Genomic DNA, 23,543 nt, shown 5'->3' with positions numbered 1-23,543 from the left:
GTATTGTATAATATCCTAATGCTAAGCAAATAAGCCCAGCCCCAATTCTTTTAACTGGATGATACCTAAAGTACCTGTAAGTGTGAGGGAATCCCTCCTTTCTTCAAGTCCCAGTCTTTCCAGAAAGGAATAGTCTCTGCCGTCTGTAATACCTACAAGGCAGACTCCTCATGAGAAAGTCAATTTTCTTTCCTTATAATAAGACACAATCTTGCATTTGATATTTCCTCCCAACATGCACTTATTTTGTTAGTTGCATGCTTGATTTTTAAAATATATTCTCATGTAAAAGAGTAGAGAATCTTACTGTACGTATGCAAAAATAAATAACAATATTTACCATAGGCAAATAGTAAGAAGACTAAATGTTTCTGATTTGGAGCCAGGAGCAGTGGCTGCATGCCCGTAATCCCAGCACTCAGGGAGGCAGAGGCAGGCAGATCTCTGTGAGCTCAAGGCCAGCCTGGGCCTCAAAGTGAGTCCAGGACAGCCAAGGCTACAAAGAGAAACCGTGTCTTGAAAAACAAACCAAAAAAGAAGTTTCTGATTTGAGTTTAAGGATGAGGAGATGGGGAAAAGGTTAATAGCTTAATTTTTTTAAAGGGTGTTTGCTCACATATTTATAAGGGAGAAAACATAAAAAGATCATCAACAGTATTTCTTACAAATATCCATAGATCTTCCCTCAATAGCTCATTTGGTCTTGTAGCTAAAAAGCACTCTGTTGGATCCTGGGTTAGGCAGTGTACTCAGAAGGCGGTCTGCTTCTTGGCTAAGAAAAGCTTGGAAATCCTGCCTGGGCCCATTGGTAAACAATGCCATCTGTCCCCAAGAGCCCTTCTTAGAAAAGTCAATAGTTTGAAGTACTTGAGACTCACTTGTTCTTGACACAAGCTCTGCTCACTCAGGTAAGACCCGATAAAAAAAAAATGTCTGCAAATGATGGAAACCTAAAGTAGCTGAGGCCACTTATTTCTGATAATTTTCAAATATTTGTGATCTAATGAGCATCCAGCTAAGTAACAAGGATAATGATTGTCTCTTTGCAAATGTTACAGCTGATTTACCAATGCTTGAAGATGAACAAACTCTTGAAGCATAACGCATTATTCTGAAACATTGTTTACATAGTAATGTATCAAAACTATATCAAGGATACCAAGTAAAGATCCTTTCATGCTCACACAAAAGATCTAGATGTCTCTGTTTTTGTGAAACTTTGAATACACCGAATGAGCATCTCCACCTCAGAGCTGTTGGCAAGATGACGCTCCATTCAAATTCAGAAAGGTTTTTTACACTAGCCAAAATCCACTGCTAACACTGTAATTGAGGCTATTACCAGGCAATCTGCCATTGGGCTTCTAATTAACGGGAACAAATTCTGCACAGTGAGGGTATTCACCAAAGCTCCACCGGAAGTTTCCCATGAAGACACAGGGAAACAGAAATACATTTACACACATACATGAAATATTTATGTTATCAACATTTGCATAATCAGACATAGCCCTAAAAATGTGCTTTTAACTTGGCAACTCATTAAACAAACTTTATATCCTGTCCTCATTTAATAAGGATGGATCCTTGTCATCTCCCAGACATCTTTGAAATCTCAGTTTTACACATAAAAGACATGCTAGAGCTTTGCATTCTTACATATACTTATTCTTAGACTGGCTTTTTTTTTTTTAAATAAAAAAGTCAAAAATAATTGTCAGAGGAAATTTCAACATGTGCTTAAGATAAGCCCTCATACGGGTACCTGAGAAATAATACTTCATTATTCATCTAATCAAAGTCAAGAAAAGTGTTTTAAAGTAAACATGAAAGTACCACAAATCAAAAGAACCATAGTCTTTCATGAGAGAAGAAGCTTTGTTCTTTGTTAGTTTCTTTCCCCTCACTTTAAATCATCTCGTTAGAAGACCACTATTTTTTAAGAATATTTTTCTTAAATTTAAAATTATGACTTTCATGTAGGCATGAAATGAGCAGGTGTTGAAGATTGTGCTTAACTCATTAATTAATGAGGGAACCAGAAAAGGTGTTATAGCCAATTCAAAGAAAAATCCAAAGATTGGACAACTACATGAGGCCATCAGAAATATTGAAATTAATTTAGTAGCTCCAGCACCATCACCTTCCTCAGCAGAGATGGAAAGTCAACTGAACATCCATCAGACAATACTTTTTTTTTGTATGTTCACAGACAAAAAGTCTTTACATTACTGTTTACTCTCAACCTTTTTCTCAGTCATAGCTAATATGAGATTCAAACTCTACAACTAAAGAGGCCAGCAACATGTGTTTGAAAGAATACATAACTGTCTTATTGAATAGATCTACTGACCATTTAGATGTCCTTCATAATTTCTTTTCAAACCTTGACAGAACAAAGAGCCTTAAGATTCCTATTCTCTGAGCTGGCCAGGACGGAACACTAATTGAGTGCTTTTATTCACTCTCATACACACCAGGTAAGACTTTCTTTCCTTCATGAGCTATTACTCCAATAGGAAAGACAGACCGGTAAGTGCCACACAAAATATCACTTCAGTCAAAATATCACTGGGAATGGCTCTCTGGAACGACAACAGGCATGAGCAAAGGGGTAAGGAGAAGCGGATGTGTAGGTACAGGAAGAAAGGGGCACTGAAGAGAAGAAACCACAGAAGAAATTACCTGGAAGTAAAGTAGACCTCACTGACTTCAAGGCAGTGCACTTAGGTATTAGAGACAAAGTTTTACCACCATTTGTGACTTGACTCAGAAGTGAGCCCCTCAGTGAACAACAGTATCACCAACTGTTCAAAGAATTTTAACAAAAATGTATAATAATGTAAAATATACGATAGGCCAAATGTCTGAGCAGGATATTGTAAATAACTCTTAGCCAATTCTAAAAATGGCTTGCATCCATTTTAAATGTACCCTAGAAATTACTTATACTGCCTGATACAATGTGAATATACACAGTTGAAGGTCTGTTAAATTTTAAGCCCAATTTGAAAGGTAGACAACCATGGCCAACACAAGCATAGTCAATACATTGTATGTTTGGGTCAGTAACATCTTATTCAACTAAAAGTTTGAAAAGACTTCCCAACCCAGAAGGTACAAATTAGCTCTTTCCAGAATTAGAAACTCCTGAAATTGGCAGATACGGCTCTTTTCTTTTGTCTCTTGCTATGTTTAATGAAGAACTAGGATGTTTTCAATCATGGTGAGAGAGGCTACTGAGAACAAATACAACTTGATAAATATGTCCCCAGCCTATCCTAACACCAAAATTACATCTGGAAATATGAAGTTGCAATCTTCTAGCATATGGCTTCAACAGAGAGGAACGCTTCATAAAAAATGGTGTATGCCATTCTTTTATTTATTTGTTATATACTAACCTATTTAACAACATTATTGTATTTTTAGATAGTAAATTACCAGGTTCGCTTCACAGACTTACTAAACTAAAAATTAGGAGGATTAAACAAATCAACCTCAATGTTTCTATGCACCAGGGAGAGATGCTTGGATCCTACTCCTGGTGAAAGAAAAAGTATGGGCTCAGCACCCCAAAAAACAAGTTCTCAGCACAAAACAGATATATTTGCCCTAAAGGGACAATGGGCAGGGAATAAGAGACCAAGGCAGAAAAAAAAAAAAAAAGAAGGATGAGGAAGAAGGGGAAGGAAACAAGGAAGGAGGATATGGGGTATTTGGCCCCAGGGGACAAAGGACTGCCTCTGGACAAAGGAGACAGATGTGGCCCATAGGCAAATGATGGTTTATAAAGGTAAAGGGGGAACTCCTTATTAGGATAAGAGTTTAATTTTAAGTACAGAACTTCTAGACAACGCTGGGGCTCCCCTAAATGCTACTAAATGGTGGTATTTATTAACCAGCTATGTATGCAAAGAAAACGTTGCTATCTGGGAGGTTGACTTGGGACCATATACAGGAGAGTCTTTCTCATTTGTTGGGTCCTAGATAGGGTGCCAATGAAATGCTGTATACTCAGTATTAAAACGTGGGAGGACTCTGAGCTTGCCCAGGACTTAACATATACACTTAACAAGCTGCTAAATAAAATATGGCCTAGACTATACTGTCTCTACACATATATGCTATAATCTCTAGGAGGCCAGGTACAAATTAAAAGCCTCCAGCTCATAGCAGAGCATCCTGCAGCTCCTGATCTAAACTCAGTAAGCTCTCTCTCTCTCTCTCTCTCTCTCTCTCTCTCTCTCTTTCTCTCTCTCTTCTTACACACACACACACACACACACACACACACAGAGAGAGACACACACACTAAAAAGGGCTTGCTGTACACATGCATAAGTCTGGATATCCCATCCCAATCACAGCTGTTTCTGGGGGAGGTCACTATCTCTGAAGAAGAATAGACTTAGGGAACTGTCCTGTGAGAGTCATGGGCAAGCTCAGATTCCTCCTGACAGGGGATTCTGGCCATCAGAATAGATGCAGGAAACAAAATGTTCAAACAAATTGTCTTTGAACTTGTTGTGGTCTTTGAATTGTTAGTTACTGGTCCTCATCAAGTTAACCGTGAAAGTATAGAAGTAATGTCAGGTATGAGACAGTTCTTCCTTTGCAGCCTAATTTCACAGATCCACACATACAGGCCTTGGGCCTCACTGACACCCTAGAATGATAAAGGTGAATGCGGCATAACCATGCTGGCTTTGGGGAGGCCACATGACAGTAAGCAGATCCATCACTAAGAGGCACCTAACAGTAACTCACCCACCCGTGGATCTTCTATCACCAGTGGTTGGCTGATTAGCTTCAGGAAAAAAAAAAATCAGGTCGAAGTCAATAAAAAAAAAATCAGCTCCTATTAACTCAGGGCTGTTTTTACAGTTCAATGGAAAAATTTTAGCTGCGCTATTCTCTTGTCCCCAGTCTCAGTTCCTGCTTAAGACATACTCCTCAGCCATGACTTTTTTGTTTGGTTTGTTTGAATGGTTTCGGTTTGAGTTTTGTTGTTGTTTGTTTTTTGGTGTGTGTGGGGGCAGGGGTTAGGAAAAGGATTTTGAAATTTAAGAATTTTTTTCTAGGGAAACAAAATTTTTTTTTAATTTTTATTTTTTTTATCAGTTACATTTTATTAACTCTGTATCCCAGCCGTGTCCCGATCCCTCATTCCCTCCCAGTCCCTCCCTCCCTCCCTCCCTCATCTCCACCGTGCCCACTGATAGGGGGGACCTCCTCCCCATTCATCTGATCCTGTTTTATCAGGTATCTTCAGGACTGGCTGCAAAGCCCTCCTCTGTGGCCTAACAGGACTGCTCCTCCCTTCGGGGGTGGGGAGACCAAAGAGCCAGTCATTGAGTTCCTGTTAGAAATAGTCCTTGTTCCCCTCACTTTGGGAAACCAATTGGTTACTGAGCTACCACAGGCTACATCTGAGTGGAGGTTCTAGGTTATATCCATACATGGTCCTTGGTTGAATGTCAGTCTCAGAAAAGACCCTGTGCCCAGATATATTTGGTCCTTGTGGAGCTCCTATCCTTTCCCCATCAGACTAACTCCCCTTCTTTCTTATGATTCCCTGTACTCTGCCAAAGGTTTGGTCATGAGTCTTTGCTTTGAAAACACTGCTAGTTAGAGTCTTTCAGATGCGCTCAGTAGATTCCTGTCATACGTTCAATGCACATCCATCTGTCTTTCTTAAGGAGGATTGATCATCTTACCCCATGTCCGCTCAATTGATTATCTTTTTTAGGTGTATAGATATCATTATGTTTATCATATCTTATAGGTCTATATAAGTGAGTATATCCCATGTTTGTCTTTCTCCTTCTGGGATATTTCACTCAGAATGATCTTTTCTAGATCCCACCATTTGCCTGCAAATTTCATGATTTCCTCCTTTTTGATTGTTGAGTAGTATTCCATTGTATAAAAATACCACAATTTCTGTACCCATTCCACCGTTGATGGACATCTGGGTTGTTTCCAGGTTCTGGCTATTACAAATAGAGCTGCTATAAACATGGTTGAGCAAGTGTCCTTTTTGTGTACTTGAACAAACTTTGGGTATATACCTAGCAGTGGTATAGCTGGGTCTGGAGGAAGCACTATTCCTATTTGTCTTAGAAAGCGCCAGATAGCTTTCCAGACTGGTTGTACCAGTTTACATTCCCACCAGCAGTGGAAGAGGGTTCCCCTTTCTCCACAACCTCTCCAGCATGTGTTATCGCTTGAGTTTTTCATCTTGGCCATTCTGATGGGTGTAAGGTGATATCTCAGGGTCGTTTTGATTTGCATTTCCCTGATGGCTAATGAGGATGAGCATTTCTTTAAGTGTTTTTCTGCCATTCGATATTTCTCTGTCGAGAATTCTCTGTTTAGCTCTGTTCCCCATTTTTTAATTGGATTACTTGGATTGCTGCTTTTCAGCTTCTTTAGTTCTTTGTATATACTGGATATTAGTCCTCTGTCAGATAAAGGGTTAGTGAAGATTCTTTCCCAATCTGTAGGCAGTCGTTTTGTTATGATGATGGTATCCTTTGCTTTACAGAAACTTTTCAGTTTCATGAGGTCCCATTTATTGATTGTTGCTCTTAGAGCCTGTGCTGTTGGTGTTCTCTTCAGGAAGTTGTCTCCTGTGCCAATGAGTTCTAGGCTGTTCCCCACTTTTTTTCCAATTGATTTAGGGTATCTGGTTTTATGTTGAGGTCCTTGATCCACTTTGACTTTAGTTTTGTGCAGGGTGATAAATATGGATCTATTTTCATTTTTCTGCATGTAGACATCCAGTTGGTCCAGCACCATTTGTTGAAGATGCTGTCTTTTTTCCATTGAATGGATTTGGCTTCTTTGTCAAATATCCAAATATCGAGTATTCATAGGTGTGTGGATTTATTTCTGGGTCTTCTATGCAGTTCCATTGATCCTCCTTTCTGTTTCTATGCCAATACCATGCAGTTTTTATTACTGTTGCCCTGTAGTACAGCTTGAGATCAGGAATGGAGATACCTCCAGATGATCTGTTGTTGTACAGGATCATCTTGGAGATTCTGGGTTTTTTGTTTCTCCATATGAAGCTGAGAATCTTTTTTTCAAGGTCTGTAAAGAATTGAGTTGGTATTTTGATGGGAATTGCATTGAATCTGTAGATTGCTTTTGGCAGTATGGCCATTTTCACAATGTTAATCCTACCAATCCATGAGCACGGGAGATCTTTCCATCTTCTGATATCTTCTTCGATTTCTTTCTTCAGAGACTTGAAGTTTTTCTCAAACAGGTCTTTCACTTGCTTGGTTAGAGTCACACCAAGGTACTTTATGTGATTAGTGGCTATTGTGAAGGGTGTTGTTTCCCTAATTTCTTTCTCAGCCTTTTTGTCTTTGGTATATAGGAGGGCTTCTGATTTTTTTGAGTTGATTTTGTATCCTGCCACTTTGCTGAAGGTGTTTATCAGCTGAAGGAGTTCTCTGGTTGAATTTTTGGGGTCGCTCATGTATACTATCATATCATCTGCAAATAGTGACACTTTGACCTCTTCCTTTCCGATTTGTATCCCCTTGATCTCCTTTAGTTGTCTTATTGCTCTGGCTAGGACTTCGAGTACTATGTTGAAGAGATATGGGGACAATGGACAGCCTTGTCTTGTCCCTGATTTCAGTGGGATTGATTTAAGTTTCTCTCCATTGAGCTTGATGTTAGCTATAGGCTTGCTGTATATTGCCTTTACTATGTTTAGGTATGTGGCTGGGAAACAAAATTTTAAGGGTAAAGCAAACGTAACTTAAAGTACTCTTTGTGATGTTCTTGATAGGGTGGCCTAAATAAATGTTCGAGCCAGGAGGAGATTGTTTCTCTGGAATCCGTTTTTCATTGTAATTGTTTTTCTTTGTAATCTGTTTGCTCAGTGTGTAACACCCAGCTCCTCCACCCTTTACACATCCCCTGTCTTTTGGCCTTCTCCCAGTTCACACATGCATATGCCAACAGCAACTCGAAGAGCTGGTGAGAATGCTAATGCTCCCTTGTGTTTAAAGACTCTGTTTAACTATTAATAAACAATAAGCTTAGCAAATACACATTTTTATACAGATCACATAATAAGATTATGCTTTTAAAGTAATAAATGTCTACCTATAGTGTGTTCTTATGTTAACAAAATATTAGCCTTTTATTCAATTCTTGTGCAGTCTGTAGAAATTTTGTATTGAAATGTAGAATTTGGGCGGGGGAGTTGCTCAGTGGGTAAAGTGCTTGCTACACAAACATGAATGTCTGAGTTTAATTCCAAGCAATTATTCAAAAATGTCAAGCATGATGACATGCTATTGTGATCCCAGCACTAAGGAGATAGACGGGAAGATCCCTGCTGCTTACCAGTCAGCCAGCCTAGGCTGCTTGGCAAGTTCCAAGCTAGTGACAGACCATCTTGGCTATTTAACCAACAAGAAAAGGTGGGCAGTGCCTGAGGAATGACCCCAGAATTATTCTCTGGTTTCAACATGCATGTACCACACAAACATACACATACATGCACACACAAACGCACATGTACACACACACAGAGATGTATAGGATTTGATGGTGGAAAATTCATGCAGGCAAGTACAGAGAAGAAACTAAAAAGAGTGTATTCCTCTCTGTCTCCCAGGACACACATGTATTTTATGACAGAGTGCCCCCTTTCACTGCAAGGCCAGGGCTTTGTTCTGCAGCAAAGATCACCATTAACTTTACATGAAGGTTAAATTAAAGCTCTTAAGCCAACAAACTTTTCAATACCACACTGAAATTTATATAAACACAGTTCCTGGAGCACCAATACCTTAGTGAGTTCTAAGTTCCCATAAGTACGTACATGTTTTAACCCTGCATTTGTCTGTCAACAATAACCCTTTTGCTCAAACACTGACGAGGTCTCTTGAGGCACAGGTGAGTTGGGTCTGGTCTTTCTCAATCTCTTACAAAATTCAGATATGTAAGCCATATCCCTACATATTTTAATCAAATAGACCCAAGCTCTAAACAAGAACCTGTATTTTTTCACATCTCACTCTGGTGATGACAGTGTAATGCTCCATGAAACTGCCCGAGGGAATCACAGCACTGTGCCATGAGTTTCGTTAATGGTTGAATAGATCAACTCCCATTTATTGGTAATTTAAGCTGATTTCATGTTGATGACCAACACACCAAAACGGGTGAAAGTACAATTTTACAGTGATTCACAAACCATTAAGTATTATCTTCTTGTTCTCCTGTGATGCCCTCCCCAGTGAGGAACTGTTGGCAATTAATGGTTCCAGAGGGAGGCAAAGTCATTTTCTTCATTGGTGTATCTACTGTTAAGTTGCCCATGCTCCTATAAATAACCTCCTACCCACGCTAATACAAACTACCTTAATTACACCCAGACAACAACAGCAACGACCACAAACCCATGAAAGGACATTAAAAGTAAAAGAAAACTTGTTGGAAAGGAAGAATTCTGCATTAGTGGAGGGAGATAAGAGAGAGGAATTGGGTGTGAAATGACAAAAATAAATGAGTATGAAACTGTCAACAAATAAAACATTGGTTTGTACAGGGAATTAGTTCCAGAGCACCCAAACCCAATACCAGGGATGCTTAAGTACCCAACATGACATGACATGGTTTTAGCTTGTAACTTCTCTACCTACATTGTCCCTACTCTTAAATCACCGCTGGGTTTCTTTGTACCTGAAGCAAATTCTCTGTAAAAACTTGCCAGACCATGTAACTCAGGAACACCTGTATGCACTCATTATAGACACAATTTTTAAAATCAATTTCCACACATCCTTGGTTAAATCTATAGAGGCAAGACCCACAAATATAGAGGGCAGATTGTGTTACGGAAATTGATTGAGTAGATAATCAATTATAGTCAAAGTTGCCAAAGGAATTCAGACCCACAGCCTCTTATGAGAAAGTTCTTAAAGTTAACCAAAACTTAGGGATGAAGGAAGATGTCTGCACATCATTGTGGCTTTATAGTTAAGAGCTCATGCAAGGAATATTTACCAATAAGGAAAAGTTGCTTTTGTTTTAATATCGCATAGAGACATCAGAAAGTTATGTGTAAACCTGTATCCATAGAAAGACAGATAATCCTGAGTGACCTGTCCCAGAAGCAGAAAGACACACACGGTATATACTCACTCATATAGACTTATAGGATAAACCTAAAATCTGTCCATCTAAAGAAACTAATCAAGAGAGAGGACTCTGACTAAAACGCTCAATCCCCATTCCGAAAGGCAAAGAGGATGGGCATCAGAAGAAGAAAGCAGGAAACAACCTAGGAACCTGCCACAGAGGGCCTCTGAAAGGCTCTGCCCTGCAGACTATCAAAGAGGCTGAGACTTTATAACCAACTATTGGGCAGAGTGCATGGAATCTTATATAAGAAGTGGGAAATAGTAGGTTATGGAGAGGACAGGAACCCCGCAAGGAGAGCAACAGAACTAGAAGATTTGAACACAGGGGTCTTCCCAGAGACCCATATTCCAACCAAGTACCAGGCATGGAGATAACTTAGAACCCCTGTGCAGATGTATTCCATGGCAATTTAGTGTCTAATTGGGTTACATAGTAATGGGAAGAGGGACTGCCTCCGACACAATCTGATAGGCCTGCTCTTTGGTCACCTCCCTGTGAGGGGAGAGCAGTTTTACCAGGCCACAGAAGATGACAATGCAGCCACTCCAGATGTGATCTGATAGACTAAGATCAGAAGGAAGGAGAGGAGAAACTCCCTTATCAGTGGACTTGGGGAAGGGAGGAGGGAGGGGCTTATGGGGGGATACAAAGTGAATAAAGTGTAAATAATAATAATAATAATTAAAAAAAAGAAATTGAAAAAAAAAAAAAAAGAAAGACAGATAATCCAAAGTTAGAGCTATGCTTCCCTGTAAGGCACTACCCAGGTTTGCACTGTGAGCAAACTGATTTCAGAGTTCTTTTATCTAAATGACATTTGGGGTTTCTTTTTTAACTTCTCCTTCAATCTCCTCCTAACATCTGGCTGATTGTTTCATTAAGCAATGGGTTGGAAGAAAGCTTTGATATGTATATGAGGCTCATGTTTCAGTCTTGGGATAGTTCTTGTTTCAGTCTGTATTTTGATACAACCTGTCCTGTAGTCCACTTTCTACCTAGCAGCAGATGACCTGGAAGTCTGATCCTCCAGCCTCATTCTCCTAGAGCCCTGGGGTTACAAGTTTGCATCACAACAACCAGCTCATTTTAATTTTTAGGAGAGCTGTTTTCCAGCCTCTTTAGACACTCCACTGGGATGCTCATGGAGGCTCACCTGTGGAAGCCAGTGGCACATCTCCACTCAGCCCCTCCCTCCAGCAGAGGAGACGCCCTCGTTGTTTCTCTAAGTGCCTCCTGACTCATTCCTGTCTGTTTCTGGTTCTTGTCCACATCTGGCTCTGACTCTAATGTGCACATATTGTACCCCACCTCCACCTCACTGACAGCTACAAGCTGGAATCTGGTTTCACGGTTAGATGGTATCACTATCTGTTTCAAGATGATGGGCGTCTGCCTGGATCAGAAGAGAAACCAAAGAGATGTTTTCTGTCTGTCTTCTTTCTGTGCTCACCCTAATTAATAAAATATTTTAGACACATTAAAAGGAAACAGCTCTTTGAGACAGAGACCCATGAGATTTTATGTTTCTATTTGATTTTCACATTTGGCTTTGAGTAATGTGTTCACTTTTTTTTATGCATAAACTCAATTTTTGTGTTTCTATCTGTTTTTTGAGACAAGGGCTCATGTAGCCCTTGAATTTGCTATGTAACCAAGGATGACTGTTGTTGAATATTAATATTTATCATTAATTTATCTTTTGGTTAAGCAGTGGTTGTTCTTAAACCAGCTGTATACCCACCACACAGAGACTAGGATTTATTTAGTTAATCTAGAGCACAATGCTGGGCAATAGTTACTTCATCCTAAACCTTCAAGCCCACATAGTTTCCCACCATTCAGATTTCACCCACTATACTTGCTTTTAGTCATAACTCAGGCCTGGTTCATCTTTTCTCCTGGTTCCAAGTCCTGCCCTTTGATCTCCATTCTCCTACTCCTCCCACTAGCTTCCTTCTCCTCCCCTCCGGACCAGGTGTCCCACCCTATTTTCTCCATTGCACAACACTGGCTGATTATTTAATTGACAATTACAGAGAACAAAGGTTGGCATGTTTACACAAACATGAGATAGGTGATGTTTAGAATAAACATCAAAATGCAATGTCCGGATTGAAACCAGATAGAGGTTTCAATCTGAGGTAGAGAAACCAGCATTTGAATAAATAAGGGTAAATTGAATACAATCCACAAGAATATTATACCAACAGATGACTTGTATAGGTCTATAGCTGAGAAAATCCTTTGCCTTTTGTTTGTATTTCCAATTTTGCTTCTATCTTTAAGGAACATTAAGATTAGATGATATTGGACCAGAGAGATGGCTCCACAGTTAACAGCTTATACTGCTTTTCCAGAGGACCCAAGTTCAGTACCTGAGAGTCATGTAGGCTGGCTCAGAGCTACAGTTCAGAGGCATCTGTCATCCTCTTCTGGCCTTCTTAGGCATTCACTCACACAGACATAAACTTACAGAGAAATAAAAAATGATCTTTTAAAAGATTAGATGGTGTCTTACTTGTTAGCAATTAATGATGCACCTATAGGGGCAATCTGATATCTCAACGGTAAAGGCACAAGCCACCAAGCCTGACAGCCTGGGTTAGATTCCCATTAACTTACATGGCAGGAGAACAAAACTAGCCTGAGCAAGCTGTCCTTTGACCTCAACACGTGTACCTTGGCATGCGTCTCCCAAACCAATTAGTAATAATTCATGTAACTTAAAATTTAAAACTTACAGGTACGCACACACAAACACACACGACACTGCTAAACTGTCCCCAGAAAATAAAGAACCTGACTATTATATATCATGGCCTTTAAAATGAGTACAGTAAAACAGTAACCCAGAATATTTAATGAATGAAATCTGCCATTTAATATTTAATTGGAGCTGGACATTATGGCATTACAAAAGGTGGTCATAGACAAATTGAATACTCCATAATCGAGATGCACCAGTGGACAAATCAGACTGGCTTCCTAATTTGGGGTCAGAAAATTGCTGCTTGTCTTTCTTGCATTTCCATCTGACCACACTTTTATCTAAGAACTTTTTATTTTTTAAAAATTTTCATGAATTTTAAAAATATCTCATGCTGTTTTACTGGTCAAACAAGTTAGCATGATAAAATACTTCTAAGAGTACAAAAATGTAAACTTGCATTCAACTAAAATTAATTATAATTCATTGTAATTCTAACAAGCTTTTTATATATACTTCCATGTTCTGTGGCGTTTCCATTTTAACAAATTTGCAAGATCCTTGGTTATCTCAAAATCCCTTGGGTTAATTTTAAACAGAGTCCACTATTAATCTTCAGATACCTGGATTATCTGAGAAAAACGTTACAGATGTTCTGCGAGTCATTGTGGAGCTTCATCTCAGTAAGATAAAAACATAACTTGAAAATGTATGAAGGCTCCTTACCCACTGAATTTCATGGAGCCACAAGGCAGCACATGGTGACAACTGAATTGTGTATCCTTGTTATCTTAGGTCTCACAGGGAGCTGGGGCTCACTGCAGCTGTGAGCACTGCGGGAGGGCGCTGAGCATTCCACCAGCTTGGCGAAAGTTCAGAGGCCAACCTTGTAAGAATTGTTTTACTGAGTGCTTATTGCCATGGTACTATCTTAAAGCTGAAAAACCTCAAGTGAAATAATTGCAAACAAGTCAAGGACCAGCTGCTGAAACCCAAGTACAGGCTCAGTGTACATGCCTTTCTTTGCTTCTTAAGGCATGCAGTGGCTTCGAGCCTGGGTGATGCGATGACATATGTTCATTCTTGACACGTCCATAGTGCACGAGACAGATATGTGTCAATATAAAGAAGGAGCCCTAATGCTTCATTTGCTAAACTGCCAGTGATGGGCAACTCTCAATGACCTACCCTTTCACAAATTAGGAGATCCTTAACTTGGTGAAAGCTGTGTTTGGTGTGAGGGACTAAGATGGCTGCGCACACCCATGTCTATAAGACAGTGACTGCACTCTGGTTTTGTCCTGAAGAAGAGTGTCAGCTTACTCCCATGCGTGAGAAAGTACAGTGAAGAGCAAACTTTTAGCTTGTCAAGCCGGTAGAGACGTTGGGAGAGAATTAGACTGTTTACCTTGGTCCATGATGCCCTGAGTCTGTAAAAGGCAGAGTTAAAATATTGACAGAGGAACTGGGGAAATTGGCTTGGGCAAAAGCACTTGCTGAACAAAGGTAAGAACCCGAGTTTGGATCCTTGACTCCTATAGAAAAGCTAGGCTGCAGGATTCCTAAGGGAAGCCTATCAAAACCACAAACAAACAAACAAACAAAAAACAAAAACAAAACAACAACAAAACAGGAAACAAAAGAAAACATACACACACTCAAACGGAGCCCAGCAAGCTGTAAATTCAATGAGAGATCATATCCCAAGAGCATAGAGAGTTACAAAGCAGGACACCTGATGCCTTCCTCTGGCCTCTGCACACATGCATACACGGGGGAGGGGGGTCGAGGAGGGAGAGGGACAGAGAGATAGTTTAAAATGCCGAAAAAGGTTGTTCCATTCCAGTTTAGGTTATTACTAATTGACTTTCAAGGGAGCTTAAGAAATCTTAGCTGCCAAATATTGTATTCATGCAAGCTAGAACTTGGCATTCTTCGTGTGAAAACTATGGCTGCCCTTAACAATGTTTAGCCTTAACGACAGGCAGAAAGTTCTTATTCTTGACCACTGCATCATCTGTCAAAATGGGATCCAGTACCCAGCAGGATGGTTTGCTGTGCTTTCAATTGCTTTTATCTTGTCCCCAATTACTATTATCATCCTTTAGTAAAAAAGGTTAAAATTTGGTCTCTTTAAAAATTGCTGAAATCAAATGTTGGATTTTACAGAAGCTGTTATTGAGACAATACAGCATTCAAGCCTCAACACAGTATTCAGGGAAGGGAAGAGACGGAGCAAAAGCAGTAGAGCTGGACTCTAGAGAAGTTACATCACCTTCTCTGGCTCATTCACCACCTCCTCTTTCTCACCCTCTTTCACTCTCCCCCCTCCCTCTCTCTCCTCTCTCTCTAACCCGAGCGCTCTGATTTTCATATGATTTATAAAGTCAAGCAAATAATAATTCAAGTACTGCCACCGACAGCTGGGCTCTCGTCTCCATGTCCACCACCTTCTCCTACAGCTACTTTCTTTACCTTCTGCTACTTTCATATGAGGAGACTATATTGCTGCCTTCCTAAAATAGGTAGCCAAGAAAATCACAAATCTGTGATTTCTGTCTTAATCTAGTGAAAGATTGATTCTAACACTCCTTGATTTTTCTTCTCAAGATCAGAACCCAAATTTAGAAAATAACATAGTTCCATAATACTACTTTAACATAAAAAAATGACTTTGAGATTTTCCATTTATCCCCTGGATTGTCACAATTGTGTCTTCTTTTGCCTTACGAAAAGAAGGATGCTAGAAACGCTAGGTACTGTCGAGGAGAAACCATAATTCTCAATCAGTTCAACATTATTGTAATAATATTAATGTAGCTTGTCAAGGCAAAGGATAAATTGAACAAGTGTAATGTTAGTGATGAAATTGCTTTAGAAATTACATCTTTACAGCAGTGCTTACAGTGCAATCCTCAGACCTCATCATCTGGCTCTTTTTTAGACATATTCATTCTACGGTGGGGGTGGAGAACAGCTGTTGGGAATGTACCTGAAATGTGCAAGTCTTTAAAGAAAAGGAGGATGGGAGAAAGGGAAGGAGGGAGGATGGAAGAGAGAGAGAGAGAGAGAGGAGAAAGGAAGGATATCCTAGAGACCCATCTCAGACTCACTAAATGAGAGGTGAAGGATGTGGAGTCCAATATGCTTCTAGATGACACTAGTACTTAGAGAAGACTCACAATCATCAATCTTTATATCAAAAGACCCCCCCAAATATGTTAATATCTGAATTTCTATTCTCCTTACTTACCCTTGGGAAAAGCATTAGTCAGAGTCTCATTAATAGTTTATTGATGTCACTAAAGAAGAGAATTTTACACTTCTGTACTTAACATTGTTGGTGACTAGAATGAATGAATCTCAGCATTTAGCCTCATTCTTGGCCTAGTGTGTGCCCTGCCCTAATGCTTATCTGGCATCTACCATAAGCTGCAGGTCCTAGTCTTAGGGAAAGGCTGACACCAGCAGGACCAAAGCAGAGACTCACAAGTCAGACTCTGGAGCTGAAAGCTGACATTATTTAGAAAGTAAGTCTCCTGAAGACAGGGGCAGGACCTAGGAAACTTCATTCCAGAAGCAGACAACTGCATGAAAGTAAAACAAAAATCAAGTGCTCCACCAATTCAAGTAGTGAGATAAATTTAGCTTCTCAATTTAGATACATTTGGTCTAAGAAAAGGTCCTTTTTTTCCCTTTTTAATTAAAAAAATCTATTTCTCTCAATTTAGTAGATGCAATGGTTAAACTTGATTTGTCAGTTTCATTGGATTGAGACAACCAGGAGATTACAAAGCTCACTCATGAGTACAATTGTGAGGACATTTCCAAGACAATTAGCCAATGGGTATAAACTAGCTCTGAAAGTGTGTAACAGCATTCAATATCCTGGGACCTAGCTGGAATCAAAAAGGGAAAAAACAGGAAGCTCACTGTCACAGACTCTCTCTCTTTCCCGCTCTCACATGTAAGAATGTGAGCAGGTATCTTCTGCTGCTCTCTCCTGCTGCCATGATGTCCTGTTTCCCTACGGGGCCGGAATAACTGAGTCAGTCACTCAAGGACCAAAATCTCTCAAACTGTGAGCCAAATAAACCTTGTCTCTTTTTCAGGTCTCCTTTCAGCTATTTATACAGGGACAAAATCCATGACAGGTAGATCATACTGTACTTATGTTTTTAAATTGAAACAGTACAAGATAGCTGACTCATTCTAATCCCCCAGCATACAAATGCTTTCCAAGCCCTCCTTAAGTTTAATGACTATTTGGTAATCTGTGCAATTTCAGTGAGAATCTGTCCTTACTACTGGGGTACAATCTTACCACTGAATAGAACAGACACCACTAACTCTGGAATGTCAAATTTCTCAACTAGTCTTATGTCAGACAGTATAATTCACCACCAAGAAGAAAAATGAGAGAGACCAGCCGTGACATCTCATGTCTAGAATCCCAGCATTTGGGAGGCTGAGATAAAGGGTAACCATGTGATCAAGGCTAGCATATGCTACACAAGCATTCCAGGCTGGGAGAGACTAAAGATGGCACTTACAGAAAGGGCCAATGCCTACATGCCTTCCTAGGAAAACTTGCCTGGAACAGTTCCAGACACCCAGGAATAAACAGAAACACATCTTGGTGCTTATATATCATAAAGAAATGGGAATTTATCTGACATAGGATCTGGACCCAACTTATAAATACTGAAGATGAAATTGTAAATAGCGAACTTATTATCCTTTCTTTCCTAGACTCCTGGATAGAGGAATAAATCACAGAAGCCTTAAATTTTCAAGTCAAGGCTGAGGTTGGAGGGCGAAGGCCATGCTGGGTTACCTAATGTGATCCTGATTTAAAAAAAAAAAAAGAAAAGAAAAGAAAACCAAAGAAAAGAAAACAAAAGAAAAGAAAGGAGGAATGAAGGTAGAAAATTCTAAGCCAAAATATTGCACGAATTCTGCTTGTATATATTTACATATGTATCTTGTGTGTACGTATGTCTGTATTTTTTATTTAGTTTTCAAGACAAAATCTCATAGGATAAGGTTGTTCTCAAGCTCACTATGAAACTGAATCCAGGTTTGAACTCCTGTTCCTCCTGCCTTCAGCTTCTTATTTCATTTATACTTTTGTTTTGTCCTTTAGATAAGCAAACAAAATTTAATGAGCCAAACTTTTGTTATTGATATATTTTTGAAGTTTATGTATGGTTGTGGTAGGGGCCAGGGAGCAACTGGAAAAGTTATGAAAGTTAAAATAAACTTAAATGTCTTTCCTCATTACTTTTTACACAATTAACCTTTTTTTTTTTAATTTATTTATACAAATTGGTTTCAGGATTCCTGTGATTGCTTGACTGAACATTTTTTTTTTCCTTTTAAAATTCTCCTTTGAGTCAACCCTGCCATATTTCTGGTTTCCTCATCAATTAATGAGTTGAATGAAATCTTTGATATGTGTTCATTTTTCATTTGTATGAAAGTCATATATTTTACTTAGCAAATTCTGCCTTGATACTTGGGACCAGATGTGTTTTGGAATTCCAGATTCATAGCATTTAGAAAATGCAGAGACATATCTCAAATATACATTAACATATAAAAAGCATCCTAATATTTCTGCAGCAAAAAATATAAATATTTACACTCGGTGAGATGAAGTGATTATAAATGAGTTTATGTCATTCTAGGTTACATTTGGCCATACAGCATTGAACATGCTCAGGATAGGTCAAGAAGCTGCCAAATTAGTTATGAAAAAAAGTGTCACTTTCTCAACGTTGGATTGGCAAGGCAGAGCTGGAGGATCAGCAACTTTTTGATCACCTCAAACTACATTTATTCCATTTAAGGTGAGCCATATCAAAAATAATGAGAAAAGGGAGAGGTGTGAACTCTCAGAAACCATTCATAATTTAATACATCAGAATGCAATCCAATGTGAGCCGTCTCCGTAAGGAAAGTGATAGAATTATAAAAATGTAGCATTCTCAGAAGAATGACTGAGATTCTCTCATCCAAGTTCAGAAACACTCCAAGAGCCCTGGCTACCAAGACTGAAAAAAAAAAGAAAAAAGAAAAAATAATTAAAACACACAAAATGTAAGAAAATAGTTTTCTTAAGTTTAAAATAGGTAACTGCCCATAATAATAAATGCATAATAAATGTAAACTTTTACTAACAGCAAATGTTTGGGAAATTTTGAACAAGTGAAATACCCAAAAGCTACATATTTATAGAAAATAAAGTTTGATTCAGTAATACTAAAATTAAAAATTTCACATTTCAAGGCATGCAAACCCCACCTTACAGTGAACAAGGATTTCTGGTGCAAATATTGGAACATAAGTTATTAAAATTGGGTATTTTAGAGAAGTAAGCAGGGAGCCAGATGTAGAAGAACATGCTTGTCATGCCAACATTCAAAATGCTATGCAGGAAGACTGTGAGTTAGAGTGCAGCCTGAGCTTTATGTCATAATCCTGTCTCAAACTGTAAAAAATAAATACATAAGGGAAATGAAATGAACAAAGAAAGAAAACCAAGACCAAAAGGTTTTACCTCGAAAGGTCGTTTTGTATAATAAATTTTCCTAATTGTGCAGTTCTTAGAATCATGAGCGCTACATCTGTTTCAGAAGCTTGTTCTCGCAGCCAGCTTTCCCTTAGCAAACCATCAAGGTGTTGGTGATTATTTCTCTTTTAAAAAAATAACAAGAGAAAGGCAAGGTTTCTGATTTTAAATTGATATATCCAGTTATATTTCCCTTTTACCCTACTCCAGCTCACCTAGAGGACAAAAGGAAATAGAAGGAGAAACTAAGGTGAAGAGAAAGAGGGGAGCTCTAGGAAGTGAGAAGACACAGAGGACAAAGTGACCTCCTGAATGTGCAAACTGGAGGATGTGGCTCTGACTGCCTGCAAGCTTCACACACAGACAAATGCCCTGGCACCATATGCAAAAGACCAACAGACATGCTTGGTTCTCAGCTGTTAAAATGTGTGCCTCAAGTGAAGCTCTATCTTTTGCATTTTTGACTGATGCCAATCCACTCATATTTATGCTGGCCTAAGCACCCTGTCTTGCTATGTGCACATGAGCATTCACTGAAAATTCCATTACTATCTCAGTTGACTCTCTCCTTCCGTTTTCCCTGGAAAGCTGCAGGAGGTCTGTACCTAGCTACTTATCAGTCATCCCAACCATGTATCTATGTACACATGCAGGACAACAGAAACACTTGACTGTATCATATTCCCTTACAACAATTCTCACTTTCAATCCATTCACAGCTTTATTCAATATCAAGTGTAAAGCTAGCAAGAGTGAGCTCTCAGTATTCAAAGTTGCTCCTTTCTAAACCTTAGCCCATCCAAAAGCTTACAGGACTATTTCAGTTTTAGCAATGGCGAGGAATATTTATGGGATAAATTATTTTCTATTTCATAACACTGAATGCAGCGGTATTTTAGCTGTGGTTAAAAAGCAGTTACAAATAAGCATTAATCTTTTATCTCTGTCAATTTGAAAGCAAGCTCTTCTGCGTGTGTTGCAGTTTGTCTTTCTTCTAGAAATAGAATGTGAAGCAATGGCTTTCGAATACTGTTTGCAGTTAATACATGAATACATTTCATGGATTTAAAAATACATTCTCACTCATTCCTTTGGATGGTGGATTTGTGCATGATGCTCTCCCACCTCCCCAACCCCGTGTTTTCCACATGCTATGCATGAACTAAACTTCTACAACTAGAGCACCCTCTTCATAGCCCTCTGTTCTGTCTGCGTTAGACACATCAGTAGTTACTAATTCCTGTCTCAGTTTCACCTCCATTGCTGGGAGAAAAGACCCTGGCAAAAAGCAAGTTAGGGGAAAAAGGGTTTATTTTAGCTCACAGTTCTAGGTCACAACTGCGTGAAAGTCAAGGGAGCAGTGACTCAAAGCCACTAGTCAAGTCATGCCCACTGTCAAGAACGGATATATATGTGAGTGTGCTCACTTAACTGCCTGTTAGTCGTGCCCAGCTCAGTTCCTTCACTCTTTTTTTAATTACATTTTTATTTTTTATATTAATTACAGTTTATTCACTTTGTACCCCAGCTGTGGATCCCTCCCTCCTCTCCTCCCAATCCCACCCTTCCTCTCCCATCTCCTCGTTTGCCCCTCTCCAAGACCACATAGGGGAAGTCCTCCTCCCCTTCATGTGAGGGGAGCTCCTTCACTCTTAGACAGTGCAGAACTCCCTGACTAATGAATGGTGCTGCTCTACTACAATTAACTTAGTCAGTACAAGCATCACTAGACAAGCCCACAGGCCAACTCAATATACATAATTCCTTATGGAAATTCTCCTCCTAAGTGATTCAAAGTTATGTTAAAGTTGATAATTAAAACAGACAATCCCAATTACTGTGTTGTTTACCTTTCTAATTTGTAAGAATCACCCCCCAAATTAGCAATAGATAGTTAAACAGGCTGGGGTTGATATAGAAGGGAAATGAGTGAAAAGATGATTTCAAACAACATGCAAAGCCAGTAGTTTTGTTTTGTTTTGTTTTTGTTTTGCTTTGCTTTGCTTTCCTTCCTTCTTCGTTCCCTTCCTTCCTTCCTTCCTTCCTTCCTTCCTTCCTTCCTTCCTTCCTTCTTCCTTCTTTCCTTCCTTCCTTCTTTCATAGTGAAGGACAACATTCAAGACCCACTAACTGGGCAGCTGCTCTTCAGATTTCAAAAAACAAGATAAACTCCAAGGCCATTACAAAAGAAACTAGGATGGACCCATTGGCATCCTTGCCCTGAGGATTGTCTAGGATATTCTTTTGCCCATTTCTCAAGACAGGACAATGATCGTGGAAATTGACTTACACCTACCTCATAGTACAATTTCAAACTCTTTAGGCTAAGGTCTGAGAAATCCATTCAGTCTTTTAAGAATTGGATGCAGACACAATGTTATTTTAATGCAAATATGGTAGCCACAAAGCTGACTCTCCTGAAAAGAGTAACAATCTGAAATGGGCAGTGAAAAGAAGATCCTACTCAGAGAAGTACTGCCTCCCCCCCACACCAGAAGGCCTGGAAGTTAGTTAGCGCTGTACCCATACTGCATATAAGCAGTTTCTGAGTCTTGGAAAGAGCACAAATACAACAAACAGACAAACAAAACCCTAGTTCTTCCTCTGTTCCACTACACCAATCTTTGTATGGCTTCCTGACTGACATTTCTGAAAATCACAGAGTGTGACCCGCATTCCTGAGCAGTTCATTCGTGTTCTTCTTCTTCTTCTGACTTCCAGATGAGACACCCCAGCATCCCAAACTGTCACCCCTATGCAGAACCTGCCACTTCCAGCTGTTTTTCCCCAGAGCCTTGTCCCACCCTTCTGAAGGTCAAAGCTGCCTGTGATCCTTGCTTCCCACACAGTCATGATTGCTGAGCACACACCTGTATCTAGCCTTCTCTTTCTCTGCCTACACTAAGCAATCTGCTCAGTCTGCAGATACTGCCTGAGAAGCAGTATCAACAGTCAACGCTGCTTCATTTATCTGGAATGTTTTCAATGGGTGCAGTAAGTTTCCACTTCAGAAATCTGGATGATTTTTACAATTTGCTTTGACAAACCAAATTCTCCCTAAATTAATGCTAGCAGCCCAGGAACAATGAGAGTTGACAATAATTTGCATTTGCTTCTTGCTAGCCATTTTACTAACTGTTTTCTCTACACCTATTAGCCAGTTACCCAGGCATCTCACCTCAAACTGTCTAAATTGACATTATTATTTTTTTGATGAAGCCAGCTCAGATAAGAGAATCAAGTCATATATCATTAGAGGTTCACTTTTTGAATAAAATTTATGATTTTTCACTTACGTATCACATATCTCTATGAAATGATTATTTTTAAATAAAAGTGTCTGTCAGCAAATAAAATTAAGATTAATTTCATTTTTGTTCCTTTTTGGATCAGCAATACAGCTAACATTAGTCTGTTTTCAAGAATACCAGATATTCTTTTAAACTCTGTGTTGAGAGCCAAAGGGAAGCCAACATGCACTTCCTGCTAGACTGTTGACTTGGTATTGTTTGACCAGTTTTACGCTTGCCTAGTTGGGCCATTACCTAGTCTAGTTTCTAAGCTCAAAGACATTATCTGAAAATAAAAAATGATTTGCAGTGCTGTGGATGACTTATAATGTGGGAACGTGTTTTTTTCCTCAAACTGCTTAGCAATGTGTGTGTGTCAAAAATAATCCTGGATGTTGGCTAGTATTTCCTCTCCCTTTCAATCGATAGTGATGTTTGTTTGAAGTGCTGATTTTACACAACCACTTGACTGTTATTTAGATTAGCGGAAACCTGTCAGGGAGAATGCAAACTGATAAAACCTATAGATTTAGGTGGCAATGCAATGTTCAAACATGTAAAAGTGTGGCTGCGCTTGGCAGAAATATCAACTGCAGGGGAGCCTTCCTCTCTCTCCTGTTGTTGCTTAGATCATCACACAGGTGGAATGGTGTTTAGTTCAGGACAGGAAGCATGTCATAGGATCTAGATTGCTGACATAGAAGACTGTGTATCCTAGGGTGGATTCCAGGGTAGAGGTCTTAGAACTGAATGTCTAAATGGCTTTCCTAGTGGCCTTCTTTCAAAAACTCAA

Source organism: Meriones unguiculatus, chromosome 2 (genome assembly GCF_030254825.1).
Source record: "Meriones unguiculatus strain TT.TT164.6M chromosome 2, Bangor_MerUng_6.1, whole genome shotgun sequence".
Lineage (NCBI taxonomy): Eukaryota > Metazoa > Chordata > Mammalia > Rodentia > Muridae > Meriones > Meriones unguiculatus.
The sequence above is the reverse complement of the archived record's forward strand: the minus strand, read 5'-3'. Positions refer to the sequence as shown.